This window comes from Tachypleus tridentatus, chromosome 10, assembly GCF_004210375.1.
Source record: "Tachypleus tridentatus isolate NWPU-2018 chromosome 10, ASM421037v1, whole genome shotgun sequence".
Lineage (NCBI taxonomy): Eukaryota > Metazoa > Arthropoda > Merostomata > Xiphosura > Limulidae > Tachypleus > Tachypleus tridentatus.
The window spans coordinates 98,276,275-98,297,721 of NC_134834.1; the positions used below are offsets into that span (position 1 = coordinate 98,276,275).

General features: G+C 31.5%; 1 long non-coding RNA gene across 1 annotated transcript in view; it reads left to right on the forward strand.

Moving 5' to 3' along the window:
- The window catches only part of LOC143229929 (uncharacterized), a 114,348-nt gene extending 93,572 nt beyond the window's left edge, over window positions 1–20,776 (forward strand). Inside the window, exon 3 of the long non-coding RNA XR_013016128.1 lies at window positions 19,829–20,776. This is a non-coding gene — a long non-coding RNA (uncharacterized LOC143229929). The remainder of the gene's footprint in view (window positions 1–19,828) is intronic.
- Window positions 20,777–21,447: the final 671 nt, after the last annotated feature.

Below are 21,447 nucleotides of genomic sequence, written 5' to 3' on the forward strand. Positions count from 1 at the left end.
ATTGGTTATTAGACAGATATAAGTACTGTTCACTGGTTGTTCGGTAGATATAAGTACAGTTAATTGGTTATTAGACAGATATAAGTAGTGTTCACTGGTTGTTCGGTAGATATGAGTACAGTTAATTGGTTTTAGACAGATATAAGTACTGTTCACTGGTTGTTTGATAGATATAAGTAAAGTTAATTGGTTATTAGACAGATATAAGTACTGTTCACTGGTTGTTCGATAGATATGAGTACAGTTAATTGGTTATTAGACAGATATAATTACTGTTCACTGGTTGTTCGGTAGATATAAGTACAGTTAATTGGTTATTAGACAGATATAAGTACTGTTCAGTGGATGTTCGGTTGATATAAGTACAGTTAATTGGTTATTAGACAGATATAAGTACTGTTCACTAGTTGTTTGGTAGATATAAGTACACTTAATTGGTTATTAGACAGATATAAGTACTGTTCACTGGTTGTTCGGTAGATATAAGTACAGTTAATTGGTTATTAGACAGATATAAGTACTGTTCACTGGTTGTTCGGTAGATATAAGTACAGTTAATTGGTTATTAGACAGATATATGTACTGTTCACTGGTTGTTCGGTAGATATAAGTACAGTTAATTGGTTATTAGACAGATATAAGTACTGTTCACTAGTTGTTTGGTAGATATAAGTACAGTTAATTGGTTATTAGACAGATATAAGTACTGTTCACTAGTTGTTTGGTAGATATAAGTACAGTTAATGGTTATTAGGCAGATATAAGTACTGTTCACTGGTTGTTTGGTAGATATAAGTACAGTTAATTGGTTACTAGACAGATATAAGTACTGTTCACTGGTTGTTTGGTAGATATAAGTACAGTTAATTGGTTATTAGACAGATATAAGTACTGTTCACTGGTTGTTCGGTAGATATAAGTACAGTTAATTGGTTATTAGACAGATATAAGTAGTGTTCACTGGTTGTTCGGTAGATATGAGTACAGTTAATTGGTTATTAGACAGATATAAGTACTGTTCACTGGTTGTTTGATAGATATAAGTACAGTTAATAGGTTATTAGACAGATATAAGTACTGTTCACTGGTTGTTCGATAGATATGAGTACAGTTAATTGGTTATTAGACAGATATAATTACTGTTCACTGGTTGTTCGGTAGATATAAGTACAGTTAATTGGTTATTATGCAGATATAAATACTGTTCACTGGTTGTTTGGTAGATATAGGTACAGTTAATTGGTTATTAGACAGATATAACTACTGTTCACTGGTTGTTTGGTAGATATAAGTACAGTTAATTGGTTATTAGACAGATATAAGTACTGTTCACTGGTTGTTCGGTAGATATAAGTACAGTTAATTGGTTATTAGACAGATATAAGTTCTGTTCACTGGTTCTTTGGTAGATATAAGTACACTTAATTGGTTATTAGACAGGTATACGTACTGTTCACTAGTTGTTTGGTAGATATAAATACAGTTAATTGGTTATTAGACAGATATAAGTACTGTTCACTAGTTGTTTGGTAGATATAAGTACACTTAATTGGTTATTAGACAGATATAAGTACTGTTCACTGGTTTTTCGGTAGATATGAGTACAGTTAATTGGTTATTAGACAGATATAAGTACTGTTCACTGGTTGTTCGGTAGATATAAGTACAGTTAATTGGTTATTAGACAGATATAAGTAGTGTTCACTGGTTGTTCGGTAGATATGAGTACAGTTAATTGGTTATTAGACAGATATAAGTACTGTTCACTGGTTGTTTGATAGATATGAGTACAGTTAATTGGTTATTAGACAGATATAATTACTGTTCACTGGTTGTTCGGTAGATATAAGTACAGTTAATTGGTTATTAGACAGATATAAGTACTGTTCACTGGATGTTCGGTTGATATAAGTACAGTTAATTGGTTATTAGACAGATATACGTACTGTTCACTAGTTGTTTGGTAGATATAAATACAGTTAATTGGTTATTAGGCAGATATAAGTACTGTTCACTGGTTGTTTGGTAGATATAAGTACAGCTAATTTGTTTTCAGGCAGATATAAGTACTGTTCACTGGTTGTTCGGTAGATATAGTACAGTTAATTGGTTATTAGGCAGATATAAGTACTGTTCACTGGTTGTTTGGTAGATATAAGTACAGTTAATTGGTTATTAGACAGATATAAGTACTGTTCACTAGTTGTTTGGTAGATATAAGTACAGTTAATTGGCTATTAGACAGATATAAGTACTGTTCACTGGTTGTTTGGTAGATATAAGTACAGTTAATTGGTTATTAGACAGATATAAGTACTGTTCACTGGTTGTTTGGTAGATATAAGTACAGTTAATTGGTTATTAGACAGGTATAAGTACTGTTCACTGGTTGTTTCGTCGATATAAGTACACTTAATTGGTTATTAGACAGATATACGTATTGTTCACTGGTTGTTCGGTAGATATAAGTACAGTTAATTGGTTATTAGACAGATATAAGTACTGTTCACTGGTTGTTTGGTAGATATAAGTACACTTAATTGGTTATTAGACAGATATACGTACTGTTCACTAGTTCTTTGGTAGATATGAGTACAGTTAATTGGTTATTAGACAGATATAAGTACTGTTCACTGGTTGTTTGATAGATATAAGTACAGTTAATTGGTTATTAGACAGATATAAGTACTGTTCACTGGTTGTTCGATAGATATGAGTACAGTTAATTGGTTATTAGACAGATATAATTACTGTTCACTGGTTGTTCGGTAGATATAAGTACAGTTAATTGGTTATTATGCAGATATAAGTACTGTTCACTGGTTGTTTGGTAGATATAAGTACAGTTAATTGGTTATTAGACAGATATAAGTACTGTTCACTGGTTGTTTGGTAGATATAAGTACAGTTAATTGGTTATTAGACAGATATAAGTACTGTTCACTGGTTGTTCGGTAGATATAAGTACAGTTAATTGGTTATTAGACAGATATAAGTTCTGTTCACTGGTTGTTTGGTAGATATAAGTACACTTAATTGGTTATTAGACAGATATACGTACTGTTCACTAGTTGTTTGGTAGATATAAATACAGTTAATTGGTTATTAGGCAGATATAAGTACTGTTCACTGGTTGTTTGGTAGATATAAGTACAGTTAATTGGTTATTAGACAGATATAAGTACTGTGCACTAGTTGTTTGGTAGATATAAGTACAGTTAATTCGTTATTAGACAGATATAAGTACTGTTCACTGGTTGTTTGGTAGATATAAGTACAGTTAATTGGTTATTAGACAGATATAAGTACTGTTCACTGGTTGTTTGGTAGATATAAGTACAGTTAATTGGTTATTAGACAGATATAAGTACTGTTCACTGGTTGTTTGGTAGATATAAGTACACTTAATTGGTTATTAGACAGATATACGTATTGTTCACTGGTTGTTCGGTAGATATAAGTACAGTTAATTGGTTATTATACAGATATAAGTACTGTTCACTGGTTGTTTGGTAGATATAAGTACACTTAATTGGTTATTAGACAGATATACGTACTGTTCACTAGTTCTTTGGTAGATATATGTACAGTTAATTGGTTATTGGGCAGATATAAGTACTGTTCACTGGTTGTTTGGTAGATATAAGTACAGTTAATTGGTTATTAGGCAGATATAAGTACTGTTCACTGGTTGTTCGGTAGATATAAGTACAGTTAATTGGTTATTAGACAGATATAAGTTCTGTTCACTGGTTCTTTGGTAGATATAAGTACACTTAATTGGTTACTAGACAGATATAAGTACTGTTCACTAGTTGTTTGGTAGATATAAGTACACTTAATTGGTTATTAGACAGATATAAGTACTGTTCACTGGTTGTTCGGTAGATATGAGTACAGTTAATTGGTTATTAGACAGATATAAGTACTGTTCACTGGTTGTTCGGTAGATATAAGTACAGTTAATTGGTTATTAGACAGATATAAGTAGTGTTCACTGGTTGTTCGGTAGATATGAGTACAGTTAATTGGTTATTAGACAGATATAAGTACTGTTCACTGGTTGTTTGATAGATATGAGTACAGTTAATTGGTTATTAGACAGATATAATTACTGTTCACTGGTTGTTCGGTAGATATAAGTACAGTTAATTGGTTATTAGACAGATATAAGTACTGTTCACTGGATGTTCGGTTGATATAAGTACAGTTAATTGGTTATTAGACAGATATACGTACTGTTCACTAGTTGTTTGGTAGATATAAATACAGTTAATTGGTTATTAGGCAGATATAAGTACTGTTCACTGGTTGTTTGGTAGATATAAGTACAGCTAATTTGTTTTCAGGCAGATATAAGTACTGTTCACTGGTTGTTCGGTAGATATAGTACAGTTAATTGGTTATTAGGCAGATATAAGTACTGTTCACTGGTTGTTTGGTAGATATAAGTACAGTTAATTGGTTATTAGACAGATATAAGTACTGTTCACTAGTTGTTTGGTAGATATAAGTACAGTTAATTGGCTATTAGACAGATATAAGTACTGTTCACTGGTTGTTTGGTAGATATAAGTACAGTTAATTGGTTATTAGACAGATATAAGTACTGTTCACTGGTTGTTTGGTAGATATAAGTACAGTTAATTGGTTATTAGACAGATATAAGTACTGTTCACTGGTTGTTTGGTAGATATAAGTACACTTAATTGGTTATTAGACAGATATACGTATTGTTCACTGGTTGTTCGGTAGATATAAGTACACTTAATTGGTTATTAGACAGATATAAGTACTGTTCACTGGTTGTTCGGAAGATATAAGTACAGTTAATTGGTTATTAGACATATATAAGTACTGTTCACTAGTTGTTTGGTAGATATAAGTACAGTTAATTGGTTATTAGACAGATATAAGTACTGTTCACTGGTTGTTCGGTAGATATGAGTACAGTTAATTGGTTATTAGACAGATATAAGTACTGTTCACTGGTTGTTCGGTAGATATAAGTACAGTTAATTGGTTATTAGACAGATATAAGTAGTGTTCACTGGTTGTTCGGTAGATATGAGTACAGTTAATTGGTTTTGAGACAGATATAAGTACTGTTCACTGGTTGTTTGATAGATATAAGTAAAGTTAATTGGTTATTAGACAGATATAAGTACTGTTCACTGGTTGTTCGATAGATATGGAGTACAGTTAATTGGTTATTAGACAGATATAATTACTGTTCACTGGTTGTTCGGTAGATATAAGTACAGTTAATTGGTTATTAGACAGATATAAGTACTGTTCAGTGGATGTTCGGTTGATATAAGTACAGTTAATTGGTTATTAGACAGATATAAGTACTGTTCACTAGTTGTTTGGTAGATATAAGTACACTTAATTGGTTATTAGACAGATATAAGTACTGTTCACTGGTTGTTCGGTAGATATAAGTACAGTTAATTGGTTATTAGACAGATATAAGTACTGTTCACTGGTTGTTCGGTAGATATAAGTACAGTTAATTGGTTATTAGACAGATATAAGTACTGTTCACTAGTTGTTTGGTAGATATAAGTACAGTTAATTGGTTATTAGACAGATATAAGTACTGTTCACTAGTTGTTTGGTAGATATAAGTACAGTTAATTGGTTATTAGGCAGATATAAGTACTGTTCACTGGTTGTTTGGTAGATATAAGTACAGTTAATTGGTTACTAGACAGATATAAGTACTGTTCACTGGTTGTTTGGTAGATATAAGTACAGTTAATTGGTTATTAGACAGATATAAGTACTGTTCACTGGTTGTTCGGTAGATATAAGTACAGTTAATTGGTTATTAGACAGATATAAGTAGTGTTCACTGGTTGTTCGGTAGATATGAGTACAGTTAATTGGTTATTAGACAGATATAAGTACTGTTCACTGGTTGTTTGATAGATATAAGTACAGTTAATAGGTTATTAGACAGATATAAGTACTGTTCACTGGTTGTTCGATAGATATGAGTACAGTTAATTGGTTATTAGACAGATATAATTACTGTTCACTGGTTGTTCGGTAGATATAAGTACAGTTAATTGGTTATTATGCAGATATAAATACTGTTCACTGGTTGTTTGGTAGATATAGGTACAGTTAATTGGTTATTAGACAGATATAAGTACTGTTCACTGGTTGTTTGGTAGATATAAGTACAGTTAATTGGTTATTAGACAGATATAAGTACTGTTCACTGGTTGTTCGGTAGATATAAGTACAGTTAATTGGTTATTAGACAGATATAAGTTCTGTTCACTGGTTCTTTGGTAGATATAAGTACACTTAATTGGTTATTAGACAGATATACGTACTGTTCACTAGTTGTTTGGTAGATATAAATACAGTTAATTGGTTATTAGACAGATATAAGTACTGTTCACTAGTTGTTTGGTAGATATAAGTACACTTAATTGGTTATTAGACAGATATAAGTACTGTTCACTGGTTGTTCGGTAGATATGAGTACAGTTAATTGGTTATTAGACAGATATAAGTACTGTTCACTGGTTGTTCGGTAGATATGAGTACAGTTAATTGGTTATTAGACAGATATAAGTACTGTTCACTGGTTGTTTGATAGATATGAGTACAGTTAATTGGTTATTAGACAGATATAATTACTGTTCACTGGTTGTTCGGTAGATATAAGTACAGTTAATTGGTTATTAGACAGATATAAGTACTGTTCACTGGATGTTCGGTTGATATAAGTACAGTTAATTGGTTATTAGACAGATATACGTACTGTTCACTAGTTGTTTGGTAGATATAAATACAGTTAATTGGTTATTAGGCAGATATAAGTACTGTTCACTGGTTGTTTGGTAGATATAAGTACAGCTAATTTGTTTTCAGGCAGATATAAGTACTGTTCACTGGTTGTTCGGTAGATATAGTACAGTTAATTGGTTATTAGGCAGATATAAGTACTGTTCACTGGTTGTTTGGTAGATATAAGTACAGTTAATTGGTTATTAGACAGATATAAGTACTGTTCACTAGTTGTTTGGTAGATATAAGTACAGTTAATTGGCTATTAGACAGATATAAGTACTGTTCACTGGTTGTTTGGTAGATATAAGTACAGTTAATTGGTTATTAGACAGATATAAGTACTGTTCACTGGTTGTTTGGTAGATATAAGTACAGTTAATTGGTTATTAGACAGGTATAAGTACTGTTCACTGGTTGTTTGGTAGATATAAGTACACTTAATTGGTTATTAGACAGATATACGTATTGTTCACTGGTTGTTCGGTAGATATAAGTACAGTTAATTGGTTATTAGACAGATATAAGTACTGTTCACTGGTTGTTTGGTAGATATAAGTACACTTAATTGGTTATTAGACAGATATACGTACTGTTCACTAGTTCTTTGGTAGATATGAGTACAGTTAATTGGTTATTAGACAGATATAAGTACTGTTCACTGGTTGTTTGATAGATATAAGTACAGTTAATTGGTTATTAGACAGATATAAGTACTGTTCACTGGTTGTTCGATAGATATGAGTACAGTTAATTGGTTATTAGACAGATATAATTACTGTTCACTGGTTGTTCGGTAGATATAAGTACAGTTAATTGGTTATTATGCAGATATAAGTACTGTTCACTGGTTGTTTGGTAGATATAAGTACAGTTAATTGTTTATTAGACAGATATAAGTACTGTTCACTGGTTGTTTGGTAGATATAAGTACAGTTAATTGGTTATTAGACAGATATAAGTACTGTTCACTGGTTGTTCGGTAGATATAAGTACAGTTAATTGGTTATTAGACAGATATAAGTTCTGTTCACTGGTTGTTTGGTAGATATAAGTACACTTAATTGGTTATTAGACAAATATACGTACTGTTCACTAGTTGTTTGGTAGATATAAATACAGTTAATTGGTTATTAGGCAGATATAAGTACTGTTCACTGGTTGTTTGGTAGATATAAGTACAGTTAATTGGTTATTAGACAGATATAAGTACTGTGCACTAGTTGTTTGGTAGATATAAGTACAGTTAATTGGTTATTAGACAGATATAAGTACTGTTCACTGGTTGTTTGGTAGATATAAGTACAGTTAATTGGTTATTAGACAGATATAAGTACTGTTCACTGGTTGTTTGGTAGATATAAGTACAGTTAATTGGTTATTAGACAGATATAAGTACTGTTCACTGGTTGTTTGGTAGATATAAGTACACTTAATTGGTTATTAGACAGATATACGTATTGTTCACTGGTTGTTCGGTAGATATAAGTACAGTTAATTGGTTATTATACAGATATAAGTACTGTTCACTGGTTGTTTGGTAGATATAAGTACACTTAATTGGTTATTAGACAGATATACGTACTGTTCACTAGTTCTTTGGTAGATATATGTACAGTTAATTGGTTATTGGGCAGATATAAGTACTGTTCACTGGTTGTTTGGTAGATATAAGTACAGTTAATTGGTTATTAGGCAGATATAAGTACTGTTCACTGGTTGTTCGGTAGATATAAGTACAGTTAATTGGTTATTAGACAGATATAAGTTCTGTTCACTGGTTCTTTGGTAGATATAAGTACACTTAATTGGTTATTAGACAGATATACGTACTGTTCACTAGTTGTTTGGTAGATATAAATACAGTTAATTGGTTATTAGACAGATATAAGTACTGTTCACTAGTTGTTTGGTAGATATAAGTACACTTAATTGGTTATTAGACAGATATAAGTACTGTTCACTGGTTGTTCGGTAGATATGAGTACAGTTAATTGGTTATTAGACAGATATAAGTACTGTTCACTGGTTGTTCGGTAGATATAAGTACAGTTAATTGGTTATTAGACAGATATAAGTAGTGTTCACTGGTTGTTCGGTAGATATGAGTACAGTTAATTGGTTATTAGACAGATATAAGTACTGTTCACTGGTTGTTTGATAGATATGAGTACAGTTAATTGGTTATTAGACAGATATAATTACTGTTCACTGGTTGTTCGGTAGATATAAGTACAGTTAATTGGTTATTAGACAGATATAAGTACTGTTCACTGGATGTTCGGTTGATATAAGTACAGTTAATTGGTTATTAGACAGATATACGTACTGTTCACTAGTTGTTTGGTAGATATAAATACAGTTAATTGGTTATTAGGCAGATATAAGTACTGTTCACTGGTTGTTTGGTAGATATAAGTACAGCTAATTTGTTTTCAGGCAGATATAAGTACTGTTCACTGGTTGTTCGGTAGATATAGTACAGTTAATTGGTTATTAGGCAGATATAAGTACTGTTCACTGGTTGTTTGGTAGATATAAGTACAGTTAATTGGTTATTAGACAGATATAAGTACTGTTCACTAGTTGTTTGGTAGATATAAGTACAGTTAATTGGCTATTAGACAGATATAAGTACTGTTCACTGGTTGTTTGGTAGATATAAGTACAGTTAATTGGTTATTAGACAGATATAAGTACTGTTCACTGGTTGTTTGGTAGATATAAGTACAGTTAATTGGTTATTAGACAGATATAAGTACTGTTCACTGGTTGTTTGGTAGATATAAGTACACTTAATTGGTTATTAGACAGATATACGTATTGTTCACTGGTTGTTCGGTAGATATAAGTACAGTTAATTGGTTATTAGACAGATATAAGTACTGTTCACTGGTTGTTTGGTAGATATAAGTACACTTAATTGGTTATTAGACAGATATACGTACTGTTCACTAGTTCTTTGGTAGATATGAGTACAGTTAATTGGTTATTAGACAGATATAAGTACTGTTCACTGGTTGTTTGATAGATATAAGTACAGTTAATTGGTTATTAGACAGATATAAGTACTGTTCACTGGTTGTTCGATAGATATGAGTACAGTTAATTGGTTATTAGACAGATATAATTACTGTTCACTGGTTGTTCGGTAGATATAAGTACAGTTAATTGGTTATTATGCAGATATAAGTGCTGTTCACTGGTTGTTTGGTAGATATAAGTACAGTTAATTGGTTATTAGACAGATATAAGTACTGTTCACTGGTTGTTTGGTAGATATAAGTACAGTTAATTGGTTATTAGACAGATATAAGTACTGTTCACTGGTTGTTCGGTAGATATAAGTACAGTTAATTGGTTATTAGACAGATATAAGTTCTGTTCACTGGTTGTTTGGTAGATATAAGTACACTTAATTGGTTATTAGACAGATATACGTACTGTTCACTAGTTGTTTGGTAGATATAAATACAGTTAATTGGTTATTAGGCAGATATAAGTACTGTTCACTGGTTGTTTGGTAGATATAAGTACAGCTAATTTGTTTTTAGGCAGATATAAGTACTGTTCACTGGTTGTTCGGTAGATATAGTACAGTTAATTGGTTATTAGGCAGATATAAGTACTGTTCACTGGTTGTTTGGTAGATATAAGTACAGTTAATTGGTTATTAGACAGATATAAGTACTGTGCACTAGTTGTTTGGTAGATATAAGTACAGTTAATTGGTTATTAGACAGATATAAGTACTGTTCACTGGTTGTTTGGTAGATATAAGTACAGTTAATTGGTTATTAGACAGATATAAGTACTGTTCACTGGTTGTTTGGTAGATATAAGTACACTTAATTGGTTATTAGACAGATATACGTATTGTTCACTGGTTGTTCGGTAGATATAAGTACAGTTAATTGGTTATTGGGCAGATATAAGTACTGTTCACTGGTTGTTTGGTAGATATAAGTACAGTTAATTGGTTATTAGGCAGATATAAGTACTGTTCACTGGTTGTTCGGTAGATATAAGTACAGTTAATTGGTTATTAGACAGATATAAGTAGTGTTCACTGGTTGTTCGGTAGATATAAGTACAGATAATTGGTTATTAGACAGATATAAGTACTGTTCACTGGTTGTTCGGTAGATATAAGTACAGTTAATTGGTTATTAGACAGATATAAGTACTGTTCACTGGTTGTTTGGTAGATATAAGTACAGTTAATTGGTTATTAGACAGATATATGTACTGTTCACTGGTGTTTGGTAGATATAAGTACAGTTAATTGGTTATTAGACAGATATAAGTACTGTTCACTGGTTGTTCGGTAGATAGAAATACAGTTAATTGGTTATTAGACAGATACATGTACTGTTCACTGCTTGTTTGGTAGATATAAGTACACTTAATTGGTTATTAGACAGATATAAGTACTGTTCACTAGTTGTTTGGTAGATATAAGTACAGTTAATTGGTTATTAGACAGATATAAGTACTGTTCACTGGTTGTTCGGTAGATATAAGTACACTTAATTGGTTATTAGACAGATATAAGTATTGTTCACTGGTTCGGTAGATATAAGTACACTTAATTGGTTATTAGACAGATATACGTACTGTTCACTGGTTGTTCGGTAGATATAAGTACAGTTAATTGGTTATTAGACAGATATAAGTACTGTTCACTGGTTGTTTGGTAGATATAAGTACAGTTAATTGGTTATTAGACAGATATAAGTAGTGTTCACTGGTTCTTTGGTAGATATAACTACAGTTAATTGGTTATTAGACAGATATAAGTACTGTTCACTAGTTGTTTGGTAGATATAAGTACAGTTAATTGGTTATTAGACAGATATAAGTACTGTTCACTGGTTGTTCGGTAGATATAAGTACACTTAATTGGTTATTAGACAGATATAAGTATTGTTCACTGGTTCGGTAGATATAAGTACAGTTAATTGGTTATTAGACAGATATAAGTAGTGTTCACTGGTTCTTTGGTAGATATAACTACAGTTAATTGGTTATTAGACAGATATAAGTACTGTTCACTGGTTGTTTGGTAGATATAAGTACAGTTAATTGGTTATTAGGCAGATATAAGTGCTGTTCACTGGTTGTTCGGTAGATATAAGTACAGTTAATTGGTTATTAGACAGATATAAGTACTGTTCACTGGTTGTTTGGTAGATATAAGTACAGTTAATTGGTTATTAGACAGATATAAGTACTGTTCACTGGTGTTTGGTAGATATAAGTACAGTTAATTGGTTATTAGACAGATATAAGTACTGTTCACTGGTTGTTCGGTAGATAGAAATACATTAATTGGTTATTAGACAGATACATGTACTGTTCACTGCTTGTTTGGTAGATATAAGTACACTTAATTGGTTATTAGACAGATATAAGTACTGTTCACTGGTTGTTTGGTAGATATAAGTACAGCTAATTTGTTTTCAGGCAGATATAAGTACTGTTCACTGGTTGTTCGGTAGATATAGTACAGTTAATTGGTTATTAGGCAGATATAAGTACTGTTCACTGGTTGTTTGGTAGATATAAGTACAGTTAATTGGTTATTAGACAGATATAAGTACTGTTCACTAGTTGTTTGGTAGATATAAGTACAGTTAATTGGCTATTAGACAGATATAAGTACTGTTCACTGGTTGTTTGGTAGATATAAGTACAGTTAATTGGTTATTAGACAGATATAAGTACTGTTCACTGGTTGTTTGGTAGATATAAGTACAGTTAATTGGTTATTAGACAGATATAAGTAGTGTTCACTGGTTGTTCGGTAGATATAAGTACAGATAATTGGTTATTAGACAGATATAAGTACTGTTCACTGGTTGTTCGGTAGATATAAGTACAGTTAATTGGTTATTAGACAGATATAAGTACTGTTCACTGGTTGTTTGGTAGATATAAGTACAGTTAATTGGTTATTAGACAGATATATGTACTGTTCACTGGTGTTTGGTAGATATAAGTACAGTTAATTGGTTATTAGACAGATATAAGTACTGTTCACTGGTTGTTCGGTAGATAGAAATACAGTTAATTGGTTATTAGACAGATACATGTACTGTTCACTGCTTGTTTGGTAGATATAAGTACACTTAATTGGTTATTAGACAGATATAAGTACTGTTCACTAGTTGTTTGGTAGATATAAGTACAGTTAATTGGTTATTAGACAGATATAAGTACTGTTCACTGGTTGTTCGGTAGATATAAGTACACTTAATTGGTTATTAGACAGATATAAGTATTGTTCACTGGTTCGGTAGATATAAGTACACTTAATTGGTTATTAGACAGATATACGTACTGTTCACTGGTTGTTCGGTAGATATAAGTACAGTTAATTGGTTATTAGACAGATATAAGTACTGTTCACTGGTTGTTTGGTAGATATAAGTACAGTTAATTGGTTATTAGACAGATATAAGTAGTGTTCACTGGTTCTTTGGTAGATATAACTACAGTTAATTGGTTATTAGACAGATATAAGTACTGTTCACTAGTTGTTTGGTAGATATAAGTACAGTTAATTGGTTATTAGACAGATATAAGTACTGTTCACTGGTTGTTCGGTAGATATAAGTACACTTAATTGGTTATTAGACAGATATAAGTATTGTTCACTGGTTCGGTAGATATAAGTACAGTTAATTGGTTATTAGACAGATATAAGTAGTGTTCACTGGTTCTTTGGTAGATATAACTACAGTTAATTGGTTATTAGACAGATATAAGTACTGTTCACTGGTTGTTTGGTAGATATAAGTACAGTTAATTGGTTATTAGGCAGATATAAGTGCTGTTCACTGGTTGTTCGGTAGATATAAGTACAGTTAATTGGTTATTAGACAGATATAAGTACTGTTCACTGGTTGTTTGGTAGATATAAGTACAGTTAATTGGTTATTAGACAGATATAAGTACTGTTCACTGGTGTTTGGTAGATATAAGTACAGTTAATTGGTTATTAGACAGATATAAGTACTGTTCACTGGTTGTTCGGTAGATAGAAATACATTAATTGGTTATTAGACAGATACATGTACTGTTCACTGCTTGTTTGGTAGATATAAGTACACTTAATTGGTTATTAGACAGATATAAGTACTGTTCACTGGTTGTTTGGTAGATATAAGTACAGCTAATTTGTTTTCAGGCAGATATAAGTACTGTTCACTGGTTGTTCGGTAGATATAGTACAGTTAATTGGTTATTAGGCAGATATAAGTACTGTTCACTGGTTGTTTGGTAGATATAAGTACAGTTAATTGGTTATTAGACAGATATAAGTACTGTTCACTAGTTGTTTGGTAGATATAAGTACAGTTAATTGGCTATTAGACAGATATAAGTACTGTTCACTGGTTGTTTGGTAGATATAAGTACAGTTAATTGGTTATTAGACAGATATAAGTACTGTTCACTGGTTGTTTGGTAGATATAAGTACAGTTAATTGGTTATTAGACAGATATAAGTACTGTTCACTGGTTGTTTGGTAGATATAAGTACACTTAATTGGTTATTAGACAGATATACGTATTGTTCACTGGTTGTTTGATAGATATAAGTACAGTTAATTGGTTATTAGACAGATATAAGTACTGTTCACTGGTTGTTCGATAGATATGAGTACAGTTAATTGGTTATTAGACAGATATAATTACTGTTCACTGGTTGTTCGGTAGATATAAGTACAGTTAATTGGTTATTATGCAGATATAAGTGCTGTTCACTGGTTGTTTGGTAGATATAAGTACAGTTAATTGGTTATTAGACAGATATAAGTACTGTTCACTGGTTGTTTGGTAGATATAAGTACAGTTAATTGGTTATTAGACAGATATAAGTACTGTTCACTGGTTGTTCGGTAGATATAAGTACAGTTAATTGGTTATTAGACAGATATAAGTTCTGTTCACTGGTTGTTTGGTAGATATAAGTACACTTAATTGGTTATTAGACAGATATACGTACTGTTCACTAGTTGTTTGGTAGATATAAATACAGTTAATTGGTTATTAGGCAGATATAAGTACTGTTCACTGGTTGTTTGGTAGATATAAGTACAGCTAATTTGTTTTTAGGCAGATATAAGTACTGTTCACTGGTTGTTCGGTAGATATAGTACAGTTAATTGGTTATTAGGCAGATATAAGTACTGTTCACTGGTTGTTTGGTAGATATAAGTACAGTTAATTGGTTATTAGACAGATATAAGTACTGTGCACTAGTTGTTTGGTAGATATAAGTACAGTTAATTGGTTATTAGACAGATATAAGTACTGTTCACTGGTTGTTTGGTAGATATAAGTACAGTTAATTGGTTATTAGACAGATATAAGTACTGTTCACTGGTTGTTTGGTAGATATAAGTACACTTAATTGGTTATTAGACAGATATACGTATTGTTCACTGGTTGTTCGGTAGATATAAGTACAGTTAATTGGTTATTGGGCAGATATAAGTACTGTTCACTGGTTGTTTGGTAGATATAAGTACAGTTAATTGGTTATTAGGCAGATATAAGTACTGTTCACTGGTTGTTCGGTAGATATAAGTACAGTTAATTGGTTATTAGACAGATATAAGTAGTGTTCACTGGTTGTTCGGTAGATATAAGTACAGATAATTGGTTATTAGACAGATATAAGTACTGTTCACTGGTTGTTCGGTAGATATAAGTACAGTTAATTGGTTATTAGACAGATATAAGTACTGTTCACTGGTTGTTTGGTAGATATAAGTACAGTTAATTGGTTATTAGACAGATATATGTACTGTTCACTGGTGTTTGGTAGATATAAGTACAGTTAATTGGTTATTAGACAGATATAAGTACTGTTCACTGGTTGTTCGGTAGATAGAAATACAGTTAATTGGTTATTAGACAGATACATGTACTGTTCACTGCTTGTTTGGTAGATATAAGTACACTTAATTGGTTATTAGACAGATATAAGTACTGTTCACTAGTTGTTTGGTAGATATAAGTACAGTTAATTGGTTATTAGACAGATATAAGTACTGTTCACTGGTTGTTCGGTAGATATAAGTACACTTAATTGGTTATTAGACAGATATAAGTATTGTTCACTGGTTCGGTAGATATAAGTACACTTAATTGGTTATTAGACAGATATACGTACTGTTCACTGGTTGTTCGGTAGATATAAGTACAGTTAATTGGTTATTAGACAGATATAAGTACTGTTCACTGGTTGTTTGGTAGATATAAGTACAGTTAATTGGTTATTAGACAGATATAAGTAGTGTTCACTGGTTCTTTGGTAGATATAACTACAGTTAATTGGTTATTAGACAGATATAAGTACTGTTCACTAGTTGTTTGGTAGATATAAGTACAGTTAATTGGTTATTAGACAGATATAAGTACTGTTCACTGGTTGTTCGGTAGATATAAGTACACTTAATTGGTTATTAGACAGATATAAGTATTGTTCACTGGTTCGGTAGATATAAGTACAGTTAATTGGTTATTAGACAGATATAAGTAGTGTTCACTGGTTCTTTGGTAGATATAACTACAGTTAATTGGTTATTAGACAGATATAAGTACTGTTCACTGGTTGTTTGGTAGATATAAGTACAGTTAATTGGTTATTAGGCAGATATAAGTGCTGTTCACTGGTTGTTCGGTAGATATAAGTACAGTTAATTGGTTATTAGACAGATATAAGTACTGTTCACTGGTTGTTTGGTAGATATAAGTACAGTTAATTGGTTATTAGACAGATATAAGTACTGTTCACTGGTGTTTGGTAGATATAAGTACAGTTAATTGGTTATTAGACAGATATAAGTACTGTTCACTGGTTGTTCGGTAGATAGAAATACATTAATTGGTTATTAGACAGATACATGTACTGTTCACTGCTTGTTTGGTAGATATAAGTACACTTAATTGGTTATTAGACAGATATAAGTACTGTTCACTAGTTGTTTGGTAGATATAAGTACAGTTAATTGGTTATTAGACAGATATAAGTACTGTTCACTGGTTGTTCGGTAGATATAAGTACACTTAATTGGTTATTAGACAGATATAAGTATTGTTCACTGGTTCGGTAGATATAAGTACACTTAATTGGTTATTAGACAGATATACGTACTGTTCACTGGTTGTTCGGTAGATATAAGTACAGTTAATTGGTTATTAGACAGATATAAGTACTGTTCACTGGTTGTTTGGTAGATATAAGTACAGTTAATTGGTTATTAGACAGATATAAGTACTGTTCACTGGTTGTTCGGTAGATATAAGTACAGTTAATTGGTTATTAGACAGATATAAGTACTGTTCACTGGTCGTTCGGTAGATATGATTACAGTTTGCAAGTTGTTAAATAGAGATAAGTCCGTACATTGTAGCTACAGAGAACATCTACAGCAACCTGGATAGAGGTAGCTAGTGCATTGTAGTGAGATGAAATACATTATCTTCCAGCTGTGTAATAAAATTCAACTGATTTTATTCGTGTAAGAGCTATTTTTATTTATAATAATAAATCGGTAATAGTGATAATAAATCTTTAATAATAAAAAAAGCGTGTTTGTGTGTGTGTTATTGCTTTAAAAGGAAGGAACTTAGAAACCTGAAATTTTGCACTCTCCACTTAGTGGACCCGGAGGGTGTGCATATGGATAATATTTCTTGTCCACGTGCATGCGCGTATGCGCACCCCATAATATACCCTGTAGAATATCAATTAGTTTAATAAATTCCAATATACAGAAAAGCCAATGCGTTTTAATAACAATTCGCCCAAAAATTTTTAGCAACAAATGTATTACTTAATGTGATTGTTAATCTATATACTGAAAACGAATTTGTTCATTTCTTAATTTAGAACCTCTATTGATTAAAGATTATTTTTTATTATTATTAAACATGTTGACGATATAACAGAAACTTAGTTCAGAGCGAATTTAAGTTTACAATTGAATTGACGATTGTACTTTCTTCATAGGTTTTATGCACTTTCTAAATATATATAAAACGTTCATATCCGAGTATTTTCGCTAGTTAGTAATATAGATACTATTTTCTGTACATTAGGCGATGAAATGTTTACAAAAAGTATTAGCATATGTACAGACTGCTAAAGCCATATGTCTACAGGGAATTCCTAAAACATGTTATCGTATATCAAGAGCATATTAAAAGTAACAAATCATTTGACATTATTTTTGTGATAAAGAAAAATGGAAGAGATGAAAACTATGGAAGAATCTTAGGTTAAAATACTTAATATTTATTGACTTTACAAAGAAACTATTTTACGTAAGTTCTCGTTTGTAAACATATTCCAGTAAAGTTCTAAAGTTTGTTTTGGTAGCATTGTGTAGAGAACTTAATGTTTGTTTGGGTAGAATTGTGTAGAGAACTTAATGTTTGTTTGGGTAGCATTGTGTGGATAACTTAACGTTTGTTTGGGTAGCATTGTGTGAATAACTTAATGTTTGTTTGGGTAGCATTGTGTAGAGAACTTAATGTTTGTTTGGGTAGCATTGTGTAGAGAACTTAACGTTTGTTTGGGTAGCATTGTGTGGAGAACTTAACGTTTGTTTGGGTAGCATTGTGTGAATAACTTAATGTTTGTTTGGGTAGCATTGTGTAGAGAACTTAACGTTTGTTTGGGTAGCATTGTGTGGAGAACTTAACGTTTGTTTGGGTAGCATTGTGTGAATAACTTAATGTTTGTTTGGGTAGCATTGTGTAGAGAACTTAACGTTTGTTTGGGTAGCATTGTGTAGAGAACTTAACGTTTGTTTGGGTAGCATTGTGTGAATAACTTAATGTTTGTTTGGGTAGCATTGTGTAGAGAACTTAATGTTTGTTTGGGTAGCATTGTGTAGAGAACTTAACGTTTGTTTGGTTAGCATTGTGTAGAGAACTTAACGTTTGTTTGGGTAGCATAGTGTGGATAACTTAACGTTTGTTTGGGTAGCATTGTGTAGAGAACTTAATGTTTGTTTGGGTAGCATTGTGTAGAGAACTTAACGTTTGTTTGGGTAGCATTGTGTGGAGAACTTAACGTTTGTTTGGGTAGCATTGTGTGAATAACTTAATGTTTGTTTGGGTAGCATTGTGTAGAGAACTTAACGTTTGTTTGGGTAGCATTGTGTGAATAACTTAATGTTTGTTTGGGTAGCATTGTGTAGAGAACTTAATGTTTGTTTGGGTAGCATTGTGTAGAGAACTTAACGTTTGTTTGGGTAGCATTGTGTGGATAACTTAACGTTTGTTTGGTTAGCATTGTGTAGAGAACTTAACGTTTGTTTGGGTAGCAATGTGTGGATAACTTAACGTTTGTTTAAGTAGCATTGTGTGGATAACTTAACGTTTGTTTGGGTAGCATTGTGTATAGAACTTAACGTTTGTTTGGGTAGCATTGTGTAGAGAACTTAATGTTTGTTTGGTTAGCATTGTGTAGAGAACTTAATGTTTGTTTGGGTAGCATTGTGTGGATAACTTAACGTTTGTTTGGGTAGCAATGTGTGAATAACTTAACGTTTGTTTTGGTAGCATTGTGTAGAGAACTTAATGTTTGTTTGGGTAGCATTGTGTATAGAACTTAATGTTTGTTTGGGTAGCATTGTGTATAGAACTTAATGTTTGTTTGGGTAGCATTGTGTAGAGAACTTAATGTTTGTTTGGTTAGCATTGTGTAGAGAACTTAATGTTTGTTTGGGTAGCATTGTGTGGATAACTTAACGTTTGTTTGGGTAGCAATGTGTGAATAACTTAACGTTTGTTTTGGTAGCATTGTGTAGAGAACTTAATGTTTGTTTGGGTAGAATTGTGTAGAGAACTTAATGTTTGTTTGGGTAGCATTGTGTAGATAACTTAATGTTTGTTTAGAATAGCCCTCTTAAAGCTTGTGACATTTCTTTATTTTATGAAACATGTTTTTTCATGCCCTTCTCATTTTCTCTTTGAATTTCTTCTTTTTTTCTTGCAGTTATTGAAGAACTGGTTCGTCTCATCCATCAAGGACACCAGTATCACGGTAGTTTGTAAGAAGTGACTTATTTCGCAATAGATGTGCTCTGCTATCGAAGGTAAACAAGAGAGGGGACCATCGAAGAGTTCTTACAAACTGTGAAAAGACGTACCACATATATAGACAGCATAGCCTAATGTGGAAAGACGTACCACATATATAGACAGCATAGCCTAATCTGGATTTCGAGCAAAGTCCTGTAGGTCCGGTCTTATTAAGTAATACTATCATTTTCTGAACGTCCTTCCAACAAAGTAACAATCTGTATTCATCTACGTTCATTCCGGCATAGTTAACAAATACGTTCCTCTAACAAAGTAACATTCTGTGTTTGTGTACTCATTTATTTAGAAAATACGAATAGAGTTACAATAACACATATAAATACAGTAAAATACAATAACGATATAAATCAAATTAATATTTGTATATAAGTGATCAAAAGCCCCAGCTTAATATACCAAGTACTTATCTTTCTTTATGACATTTAACGTAAAAATAACAATAGTTCGTTTTATTACAATGTCTTATAAGTTTTGTAATTAATTACAAATTACCTAACTAGTGACTTCAATATAATTATATTATTTCCTATAATTAAAGGTAAATTATTATACTTTTGGTACTATTTTGTTTACTATTAAGCACAAAGCTACACAGTGGGCTATATGTGCTGTGTCCACCACAATTATCGAAAGTTTGTTTTAACACTGTAAACAAGCGGTGGGCTCTGGCCCTGAGTAACAAACAATGTTCTGTATAATTTCCTCCTTAACTAATGTAGTTTTAAATTTAAACTTCTGTTAGAGCGAACGTCAAATGATATTTGTGACGAATACGTTTATTTTCTCTTATTGACACTATTCTGTCATAAATAGACATCCCACAAGTAACTTTTTTTTTTCTTTTATTTATAAGACCGTACACTTTCCCACAGGACAATAGTAGTTTCTGTAGGATTGTTTTATTATTATACTATTATATGGTAAAATAGTTGTCGTTATTATTTTGTAATGAAAATATTTGCTTCAGAATAATTGAAAAAATTCTTCCTCCATTATTAAAATTTCATACTCACTGTGTGAAAAAAATAACGAAATCCTAGCTTAACGTTTTCATTAAACTAAAATATTTCAATATTCGAGATTTTTCAAATCATTAACGTGTTTACAGCTTCAATATATATCACTTTACAAGAATAACTACTTTCTAACATCTGCTATTTCAGCTTACGAATCTTAATATGCATTGATCATACACACTCAATTTTTAATTAATCATTCACACCCAATCTTTAATTAATTATACAGACCCAAACTTTAATTATCCATACACGTTCAATCTTTAATTAATTATACAAATAATAAATCTCCCATTAATTATACACGAACAATCTTTATTTACATACACACAATATTTAAATACTTATATACATTTAGTGTCCTATCTTCAACTATCACATAGCGTCCTATTTCAGCTCTCACTTAGTGTCTTATTTTCAACTCTCATTTAGTGTCCTATCTTCAACTATCACATAGCGTCCTATTTCAGCTCTCACTTAGTGTCTTATTTTCAAC